This window comes from Dipodomys ordii, unplaced genomic scaffold (assembly GCF_000151885.1).
Source record: "Dipodomys ordii isolate 6190 unplaced genomic scaffold, Dord_2.0 Scaffold26, whole genome shotgun sequence".
Taxonomy (NCBI): Eukaryota; Metazoa; Chordata; class Mammalia; order Rodentia; family Heteromyidae; genus Dipodomys; species Dipodomys ordii.
Genome location: NW_012267242.1, coordinates 12,596,840 through 12,608,337, shown reverse-complemented (window position 1 = coordinate 12,608,337; position 11,498 = coordinate 12,596,840). Strand labels below are relative to the sequence as shown.

General features: G+C 40.5%; 1 pseudogene; it reads right to left on the bottom strand.

Moving 5' to 3' along the window:
* Window positions 1-1,289: 1,289 nt before the first annotated feature.
* LOC105984937 lies at window positions 1,290-2,149 on the bottom strand (annotated as a pseudogene).
* Between the last annotated feature and the right edge of the window lie 9,349 nt (window positions 2,150-11,498).

Sequence of the window (11,498 nt, the reverse complement as noted above, 5' to 3'; positions counted from 1 at the left end):
AAAAAAAAAAAAAAAAAAAAGGATGAGGGAACATCTCTAGGGAAAGGTAGCTAAAACAGCCCAGCACAATATCAGAGCCCGAGTGGATTGAGGAAGGTATCTACACAGAGGTCCCAGGTAAGGAAAGTGGCAGCAGTATCAGGAACCATGTTCATACTGTTAACTGTGACAGGTATAGGAAGAAAGAAAAGAGTAAGTCTAGTGTTACATAGGAGTTAGAGACATTGGGTATTCATGTTTTCCCATTCTTTGTTTTATAGTTTTATAACAAATATCTTTATATGTTGCCACTTTTTTTTGTTGTTGTTTTTGGTCAGTCATAGGGCTTGAATTCTGGGCCTGACGCTGTCCCTCAGCTCTTCAGCTCAAGGTGAACACTCTACCACTAGAGCCACAGCTCCACTTCTGGTTTTCTGGTGGTTTATTGGAGAAAATAGTTTCACAGCCTTCTCTGCCTAGACTGGCTTTGAACCACAATCCTCAGATCTCAGCCTCCTGAGTAGCTAGGATTACAGGTGTGAGCCACTGGCACCCGGCTATTGCCACTTTTTTAAGTGTATACAGATACTGGAACTTGAACTCAGGTTCTGGGCACTATGTCTTAGTTTTTTCTCACAAGGCTCGTGCTCTACTCTTTGAGCCACTGTTGTACTTTTAGCTTTTTGGTGTTAAAGTCTCATATACTTTCCTAACTGGGCTGACTTCAAACCATGATCCTCAAATCTGTTTCCTGAGATCACAGCTAAGATCAGAGGTGTGACCACCAGTGCCTGGCTTTATGTTATCACTCTTATACACATTTTAACAAATTACTCTCCAGTCATTTAAAGGAAAATGTATCCTTGGACTAGTCTCATGATTTGTCTGTAAGCTTGAAATTATTTCAAAATAAATAATAAATGGGAAGGGAAATATATGCCTATGATTGTATGCATATAGACTACCTCATAAAAGTGCTACACATTACTTGACTCTTGAAGAAGACTGGAAGATTTACTATATGCCTTTTTATACATTTTGAAAGTGTTTATGCGTGGGTTGGAGGCATAGTTTAAGCACTAGAATATCTATTCTAGCACACTCAAAGCCCTGCCTGAGTTCAAAACCCAGTACCAACAAAAAAAGGAGGGAGAGAGAGAGAGGGAGAATAGGGGGATAAAGAAAGGGAAATAAAGGCAGACAGACATAAGAAAAGAATGAAAACCATATGAATGGATTACCAAGAAAAAAAGATAGATTTTTCTTTTTAGTTTAATGTATTTTAATAGCAAACTTACAGGAACAACACAGAAGACAGACAACATTAAAAACATGAACTTGCATGTAGGACAACTCAGAAAAGTGGAGTGAACGGATGGAATCTACCGTATGACAAAAATGCTACAAACACCATTTAGTTGCCATCAATAAGAAATTTACGTATTTTTTAAAAAATCCAAATGCTGGCATTGTCCAGAAAAATTTAACAGATTTATAGTTGTTATAAAGTTGAACTGCTGAAACATTTTGACTTGCATTAATGCTTTATATCCCCACAGTTATATTAAAAATTCACACACAAATGGAAATGGAAAAACTGCCAATACCTGATTTCTGTCCCCTATTTTTCCACTGGCAGTCATATACTTAGGTACCTTTTGACCCCATGGGAAAAAAATCTAACATTCAGAACCACTGATAACAAGAAAAGGGGGTGGGGCGGATTTTGAGAATGAAATGCCTCCCATTTTAGTGGATTCTTAAGCACGATCTCCACGTATGCGGCGTGCTAGCTGGATATCTTTTGGTATAATTGTCACACGTTTGGCATGGATAGCACACAGATTGGTATCTTCAGAAAGGCCAACGAGATAGGCCTCACTCGCCTCCTGCAAAGCACCGACAGCTGCGCTCTGGAAGCACAGATCTGTTTTGAAGTCCTGAGCAATGTCTCGCACCAAACGCTGGGAAGGGAGCTTGCGAATCAGAAGTTCTGTGCACTTCTGGTAGCGTCTCATTTCACCGAGCGCCACAGCACCAGGCCTGCAGCGGTGCAGTATCTTCACCCCTCCGGTGGAGGGCACCCTCTTGCATGCGGCCTTGGTCTCCAGCTGCTTCCTGGGCGCCTTGCCCCCGTGGGCTTGCGGGCGGTCTGCTTGGTGAGAGCCATGGCAGAGCGGCCTCAATCTCCCCTTCTCCTTCGGCTGGAGCTCAGCGAAACAGAGGCCGCGCTGGCGCGGTGGCAGCTGCGAACACCAAAAAGATAGATTTTTATGTGGCCCAAAGCTTATAAAAAGCCCAACTTAAGAAAAAGGATTTCAAATTAAGCATAAAAGTGAAAAATTATTCATAATGAAGAGGGAAATCAGAGTACATTACCAGTGTCTTAAAAGAGTTGCAGAACCTTTCCTTCTGTGATCTCTGTAGCAATTTGTCAGTCTCATACAGGACTGCTTCCTTGAATAATGCAGAAAATCGGGGCCTTTGCAAGTCAATGAAGTAAGGAGGCCTTACCTTCCTAGCTTCATATGTGGAAATAGATAACCAGTAGTTTTCATTTTTTACTTTTTTATTCTAGTGCCCTCTCTGTGCTTTGGTAGGTTGGTTGGTTTGTTTTGTGTGTGTGCTGGGGTTTTAATTCCAGACTGGCATGGATATCAGTCTCATGAATAGGTAGGATTATAGATGTGAGCCACCAATGCCCAGTTTTTTGTGGTGGTTGTTTTTGTTTTCTGCAAATGCTCCATAATTTAAACACCTGAGGATTAGTGACCTAGGAGGCAGTCTAATGCCCAGGGCTTTTTTGTTTGTTTGTTTTTCTGGTTCTGGGACTTGAACTCAGGGCCTGGGTTTTGTCCCGGAGCTTCTTTTTACTCAAGACAAGCACTCTTCTGCTTGGGCCACAGTGCCTCTCTGGCTTTTTCTGAGTACTTTATTGGACTTAAGTCTCTCACAGACTTTTCTGCCTGGGCTAGCTTCGAAGTGCAATCCTCAGATCTCAGTCTCTTGAGTAGCTAGGATTATAGGCATGAGCCACCAGTGCCCTGCTGTACCCAGTTTTTAATGGACCTGTTAGATGCACATGTTTTGATTAATCATAATCCTTGAGTTAGGATACACAGTTCTCACTGGTACATGCATAGCCATATTTTATTTGTTTACTTATATACTTATTTTTAAATTTTAATAATAAAAAATTCTGGTACTTATCATCAAATAGGAACAAGACTTGCACAATATTTTATCCCTATGTAATTGCTATCCCTGTATTTTTCTTCTGCTTCGACGTCACTGAACAGATTTTGTGCTTTCCATTCTTTTTGACTTTCTATTTTTAAATACTTTATCAAGAATAATATATATCTAAAGGTTATATTACTTACTTGTTTTATAACTTTTTAGAGAAGAGATTGTGAGGTGTACGCTATTCCAGTTTTGGAGTTGTTTTGTCTTGTTAACTTAGCTGTACTCTACTGAGGTTCATCCATGTTGTTAACCATGTTGTATTATTTGCTCATTTTTGCAACTATGTGACCGAATATTCCATAATGAATTTAACTCTTCCAATGCTGTGTTTTTGACTGTTGTGACTGGTGCTGCTATGAGCATTCTTGTTCATATCTCCTGGTAATATATACAGGCAAAAGTTTGGCTTACACTTGGGAATAGGGTTTCTGGTAATAGGGGATATAAGTGTTCAGCTTAATAGAGTAATGCCAAATTGTTTCCCAAGCTGTGCCAAACTGCGCTCCCACCAGTAACTAGGGACCCTTTTGATCCCTGATTGCTTTCGTAATAGTTAAGTCAGATTGAGTTTTGTCAGCCAAATGCTTAAAATATGCTATTTGTCATTCTTATTTGCATTTCCCTGATTCCATACCCATATGTAGCATAGGTGTATATTACTAATCATATTTGTTTCCCATTCTGTGAAATTCCTGTTTGCTTGCTTCTTTTTATTTATTTATTTATCATTGTGAAAATACTGTACAGAGGGGTTACAAAATTACATGGGCAAGATAATGAGTACATTTCTTATCAAGCATTGTAGCCTCCTCCTTTGTTCCCCTTCCCATCCCTTCCCTGCTTGCTTCTTTTTCTTTCTTTCTTTTTTCTTTTCTTTCTTTCTTTCTTTCTTTTTTTTTTTTTTGTGTCAGTCGTGGGGCTTGAACTTTGGGCCTGGGCGCTGTCCTTCAGCTCAAGGCTAGCACTCTACCATTTGAGCCACAGTGCCACTTCCAGCTTTTTCTGCTTATGTGGTACTGAGGAATCGAACCCAGGGCCTCATGCATGCAAGGCAACCACTCAACCACTGAGCCACCTTCCCAGCCCCTGTTCACTTCTTTTTCTTTTTAAAAATTTTTATCCAGCCAGGTGCCAGTGGCTCACATCTGTCATCCTAGCAACTCAGGAGGCTGAGATCTGAGGATCAAGTTTCAAAGCCAGACCAGGCAGGATAGTCTGTGAGACCCTTATATCCAGTTAATCACCAGAAAACCAGAAGTGGCATGGTTCAGTGGTAGAGTGCTAGCCTTAGCCTTGAGCAAAAGAGCTCAGCGATAGCACCCAAGCCCTGAGTTCAAGCCCCATAAATGACAAAAATAAATAAAATAAAAATTTACCAATTTATAAGAGCTCCTTATATTATTATATTAAACTTTTGTTGGATTGTAAACTGTGCATTTCTCCTTCCAGTATATGAGTTCTTTTGTTTTTAATTTGCTCTAAGGTATCCTTTTGTACTCAAAAACTTTTAATGTAAGTGTAGTTGCATTCATTCGATTTTTCCCTTTATGGCTAATGAATTTCATATCTTGTGTTAGAAATGTATTTTCCCTACATATCAGCTACTTGCAGGAATGATGGATAAAAGGAGCAGAGAGAGATCATAAATAGCTTGAATCTGTAGTCAAATTATAACTCCATCCTAGGCTATAGCTTATAACTCTTGTTTTACTAAACCTTTCCATATCCTAAAGGTACCAGATGGCTGGCTCAAATGCAAATTTACTTCTTTCCATTCCCCTGACTGTCTCTTAATGGAAGTGGTAATGAACCATGAAATGGCCAAGTAGTAAAGGACTGTTTTGCTAGGAGAAGATAATATTGTAACAGTCAAAAGTTGATTCTTGATTTGACTGAAAAATAAGAATAGCCAGACAGACTGAAGGTACCTATATGAATCTGCATGCCTCCCTTTGTATATATCGTTCTAGTGAGTTTAATCTCATTAGATTGAAGTCAGCTAATTTATAATCTGTTCTTTTGTTCATTTAGGCTTATTTATAAAGCTGGATCCTAAAAAACGTTTAACATAAAAGAGCTGTCAGAGAATTGCACACGGTTCTGCATGAGGCTCTTCCTCCTCTAGAAGCAGCAGCTGTCCCCGCCCCTGCTCTGCTCACGCACTACAGAATCCCTCAGTGGAGCCTGTGAACACTGATCCTTCGGAACATAATTCTGATAATAAATCCAGACTCTCCCACCTTTTAAACTTTTTAACAAGAAGCACTTCCAGGAGAGTATCAGCAGATCTTTGTATCTCTCTAGGATAAAATGATGGTTTTTCTATCATTTGAACAGATTCCTTCAAGTGGGGTAGAAATTAACAGCTGCCTACAGAAGACTTGGCAACCAATGTAGGAATAAATATGTTGAATTGTATGAGGAGTGTATATGTGTTCTTATGTGCACAAATTGTGACTTACAAAGCTACCTTTGTTATAGCTGAGCAAACAAATCTGTTGGGCCAGAGTAGGAAAGAGAAAAAGTCCCAATGGAAAAGATACCACAAATCTATGATCTAGGGTCCTAGGCATTAAACCACTGTACCTTTTTTTTTTTTTTTGATTGGTTGTGGGGGCTGAACTCTGGGCCTGGGTGCTGTCCCTCAGCTCTTCAGCTCAAGGCTAGCACTCTACCACTTGAGCCACAGTGCCACATCTGGCTTTTTCTTCTTATGTGGTGCTGAGGAATCAAACCCAGGGCCTCATGCATGTGAGGCAAGCGCTCTACCACTGAGCCACCTTCCCAGCCCCACTGTACCATTTTTAACGTCTTTGCTTTTTGTTTCTTGCCAACAGTATAGTTTGCCCTACTTAAGAGAGACTATTAGTTTCCTAAGGCTGTAACAATGTACTAAAAACTGAGTGGCTTAAACCAACAAAAAGGTACCATCTTAACAATTCTGGAGGACAGACATCCAAAATTAAGGGATTAACAAGACTTGGCACCTTCTAAAGGGAGTCGGGTAAGAACTGATTCTCTCCTAGCATGCCCAAAGGAAGCTTCAGGCAATGTTTGGCTTATAGATACAGCCCAATCCTCTATGTCTCCATATCATCTTTTTATACACATCTGTCCTCTTTTCATGAAGGCACCAGTCATAGTAGATCTCTTCTGAGCAACCTCATTTTAACTCTGTTGCTTTGTTTCCAAATAAGATCCATTATGACATACTAGAAATTAGAACATGCCTTTTAAGGAGACAAAAGTCAACTCATAAAAGAACCTTGGATAAGACAAAAAAATAAATTGAGAGGTTAATGGTCTGGAAAAAAAATTGTTTCCTAATGCAAGCAATACATCATTTGGGCTTCTGTATCTTCTTCGCCCTTTTTGAAAGTTTAAACCAAAATGATATAAAAGGGCCTTTTTTTTAAAAGTCACAGTGTAACTGTAACCCCTCTATACAGCATCTTTACAATAAAATAAAATTTAAAAAAATAAAAAGTCACAGTGGTTAAATATTAGCAGTTTCTGATCATTCAGCCCAGGAACGTAGGGTTAGCCATGTAGTACCCTATCAAGTCATTCTCCCGTGGCCAAAAGGTCAGCTAGAGTGCTCTACCACCAAAGCTAACTGACCCTAACTAACATGGCCAAGTCAGGTTGTGGGAGTATCTCAGGTAACCACCTGTAGGTCCAAAGCTTCAGGAAAGGCCTCCCCAGATGGAAGGAAGCACCCCATGAGGATAAAGCTAGCAGATCCTCCCTGAAAACTCCAGTAGAGCTGGAACACTTGAGTTTGCAGCTCCCATGTCTGGTAACCACCATTTATTCCAGTCTTCCTTTCCACCAATCCTGAAGCATCAAAGACAGTGGACTGTTAAGATAACTATCTCACACTTGCTTTTTATGGGAACTAGTAATATAAAAATATGTAGAGCTGGGAAGGTGGCTCAGTGGTAGAGTGCTTTTATTGCATGCCTGAGGCCCTGGGTTCGATTCCTCAGCACTACATAAGCAAAAAGAAAAAAGCTGCAAGTGGCGCTGAAGCTCAAGGGGTAGAGCGCTAACCTTGAGCTGAAGAACTGAGGGACAGCGCCCAGGCCCAGAGTTCAGGCCCCACGACCGGACCCCCCCCCCCAAAAAAAATGTAAAGCCAAAGGAACTAGGCACCACTGCTTTTTAGTTTCATTCATCTAGTAGAGGGTAGAAGGTTCTAGAGAGTGAAGGTTCTTTTGTCATTTGTTCTCTTATCATTTGGTTCTTTTCAACAGCCTTGCACAACTGCTAGAAAACACCAGACTTCTGCCCAAGGCAAAAATAAAACAACTGAAAGAATGCCAAAAGACCAGTTTTTCTTATTCCTAGTATCTTCATATCTCTCTTTGAATCCTCCCTTTTTTTTTTCTTTTTTTCTACCCACCCTCTCAGTTTTAGTTTTAAACACTGGTTTAATTAGGTCCAGGATACATGGAAACATATGAGTGAGATCATTCACAAGATCAACCAAGGGAAAAACTCAGTCGCCATTCACACCTTATAACCAATGAAGAAAAGTGGTTTCTCTGCTTTGAAGCAGACTATTAGTAGGCATCACCCTGCCCTGATATTTTTGTCGTCATCAGATTGTATTTTGACAAGTGTAGGATGGCACTGTTAGTTTTCCATTGCTGCAATAATGCAATAAACAAAATTTAGGAACATAGATTTATTTTGGCTCACGGTTTTGAAGGTTTCAGGCCATGGGCACCTGATTCTATTGTACTGTGATGATGTCAAACATCATAGCAGAGATCATGTGGTGGAGCAAGGCTACTCACTTCATAGCATACAAGAATCAAAGAGAGCAAAGTGGTCAGGAAAAATAATAGCTACCAACAAACCCCCACCACCACCACCACCCACCCCGCTGCCAGTGTCCAATTTCCTCTTATTGGAGCTCTACCTCCAAAAGTTTCCATGACCTCCCAATAATGCCCTCCAATTTTGAATCCATTGGTTAGGTCAGAGCCTGCATACTACCTCTCAGACAGCAAATCTGCCAGCAGAGGACCAAGCTTTCAACATATGAGCCTTTTTGGTGTCACATTTCATATCCAAATCATAGCAATGGCTAAAGGAACTGGAGAGTCAGAAAGGAGAGATGTGCAGTCAGGTTATTCTCAGCTCCCTTGATCACTGGCTTGCCGTGTGACTTAATAGTCCTTATTATTTGTTTTTCCCTCTATACTGTATGGAAAAACAACATTTTGAATGAAGATTAAGGATTGATACTAATGTATTTAACTAAGGTGTTGTATATATGAAAACACAGACTCAACAAAAACTGATGATCAATAGTAGGAGAGAAGGAAAGAAAAATAGATTTTATGGAGGGTGAGGCCTTGCAGAAGGGGGTTGTGACAATAAAGAAGGCAATTCTATCAAAATAAGACTATTTCCAACTATGAAAACTGAATGAGTTGGGCCCTGTAAGCCTGGCTAGTCAGGAGACTGAGATCTGAGTGAGCATCCCAGTTCAAAGCCAGCTAGGCAGGAAAGTCTGAAAGAAAGACTCTTATCTCCAATTAACCCTGAGAAAACCAGAAGTGGCACTGTGGCTCAAAGTGGTAGAGGGCTATCCTTGACCAAAAAAGCTCAAGGACAGTGCCCACACCCCGAGTTCAAGCCCCACAACCAACAAAAAGAAAAAAAAAGGAACGAAAAATGAGGAAACCTATTGGAGACATTATTTCTTAAAATGAAGGGTGCAGGGTATAAGAGTAGGTGAAATTGATTGGAATACAACTTTAACATATATAGACATGTAGCAATGAAATCTCCCCCTCTTCCATATAACTGATGTAAGCCAATAAAAATCTTTGAACTATCAATATAAGCATAAAAGTTGGCCCCAGTGACTCACACCTAATAACCCTAGCTACTCAGAACACTGAGATATGGAAGAATGTGGCTCAAGTCCAGCCCAAGCAGAAAAGTTGGCTAGATTCCAGCTCTAAAATAACCAGTAAAAGGCAAGGCTTGAGGGGTACCTCAAGTGGTAGAACAGCAGCCTAGCAAGTGAGAGGCCCTGAGTTCAAACCCCATACCACCACAAAAAAAATCATAATTTATTATGATATTTTGCTTTTACTGCCATGTTAATAAAATGTCTAAAGCCAGGTACCAGTACACACCTGTAATCCTAGCTAATCAGGAGGCTGAGATCTGAGGATTGCAGTTCAAAGCCAGCTCAGGCAGGAAAGTCCGTGAGACTCTTATCTCCAATAAACAACTCAGAAAACCGGAAGTGGCACTGTGGCTCAAGTGACAGAGTGCTAGCCTTAAGCTGAAGAGATGAGGGACGGCGCCCAAACCCAGAGTTCAAGCCCCACAACTAACAACAACAACAAAAACAAACCAAAATAAAGTCTAAGAGGCCCAATAAAAACATTGTGTATAGATATCAGAAAATTTAAAAACACTATTTTTCCCAAATGAGAAAGTGAATCAAAACACTTAAGAAAGTCAAGCTGGGCACTGGTGGCTCACACCTGTAATCCTAGCTAATCAGGAGGCTGAGGTCTGAGGATTGCAGTTCAAAGCCAGCCCAGGCAGAAAAGTACTCATGAGACTCTTATCTCCAATTAGCCCCTAAAAAACCAGAAGTAGAGCTGTTGCTCAAAGTGGTAGAGTGCTAGTCTTGAGCCTAAGAGCTCAGGGACAAAACCCAGGCCCTGAATTCAAATCTTACAACTGACTGGAAAAAGAAAGAGAGAAAGAAGGAAAATAAGAAAGAGAAGGAAGGAAGGAAGGAAGGAAGGAAAAAGAAAGGAAGAAAGAAAGAAAGGAAGGAAGGAAGGAAACTCAATGAAACCTTTGTGTATTCTGTATTAAGGAAACTCATGTCCCCCATGTTTGTGTTGGGGCCAGACCTAGGGCTTAAACTCAAGGCCTGGGCATGTCCTTGCTTGAGCTTTTGTGCTCAAAGCTAGTATTCTACCCCTTGAGCTATAGCTCCACTTCTGGCTTTTTTCTGTTTAATTGGAAATAAGAGTCTCACAGACCTTCCTACCCAGGCTGGCTTTGAACTACAATCCTCAGATCTTAGCCCCCTGAATAGCTTGGATTACAGTACCCAGCTTAAACATACACTTTTTAATACCAAATCTATGACATTCTCTATGGTGAATATAGCGCAATCTCTTACATTTCAGTTACTGGAAATAAGTCATGATTTAAATATATCAAGGCTTAAATTTGTCCTGATCATATTCTGGGTCTGGCACTGTGGTAAATTTGGAGTTATAGAATTGGTTTGCTTTATTCCTCGTCTTAATTAAAAGCTTAATTACAGATTTAAAATTAGAGAATATTCAGACAAAGAAAGCTCAAGGGGGGAAAAAACCTATAGACCAATATATCTTATAAGTACAGATGCCAAAATCCTCAACAAGCTGCTAGCAAACCAAATCCAAGAATACATTAAAAAAAAAAACTACATCTAAACTGGGTGCTAATGGTTCACATCTATAATCCTGGCTACTCAAGAGACTGAGATCTGAGGATCATGGTTTGAAGCCAACTTATGCAGTAAAGTCTGTGAAACTTATTTCCAGTTAACTACCCCCCCCCACCAAAAAAAAGCCAGAAATGGAGATATAGTTCAAATGGTAGAGTGCTAGCCTTGAGTGAAAGGAGCTCAGGGACAGTGCCCAGGCTCTAAGTTCAAGCCCCAGGACCAGCACCAAAAGAACAAAAACAAAAACCCTACATATTATGACCAAGGGATTTTTATCCTACCAATGTAGAAGTGTTTCAGTATATGAAACTCAAGGAAGCAAGCAAGCATGGTGGGTCATACCTGTAATACCAGCACTGCAGAGGCTGAGGTAGGAAAATTGATCATTCAAGGGCAGCCTAAGATATGTATTGAAACCCAGCCTCAAAAGAAAAAGACAATTCAACATAATACAAATAGAACAAAATAGGGGCTGGGAAGGTGGCTCAGTGGTAGAGCACTTGCCTTGCATGCCTGAGGCCCTGGGTTCGATTCCTCAGTACCACATAGGCAAAAAGAAAAAAGCCGGAAGTGACGCTGTGGCTCAAATGGTAGCGCGCTAGCCTTGAGCTGAAGAGCTGAGGGACAGCGCCCAGGCCCAGAGTTCAGGCCCCACGACTGGACCCAAAAAAAAAAAAAATAGAACAAAATAAAACTACATGAAGTTAGACCTAAAATATAAACTCATAATGAAAATACCTACACACACACACACACACACACACACACACACACAGAGTCAAGCTGACTA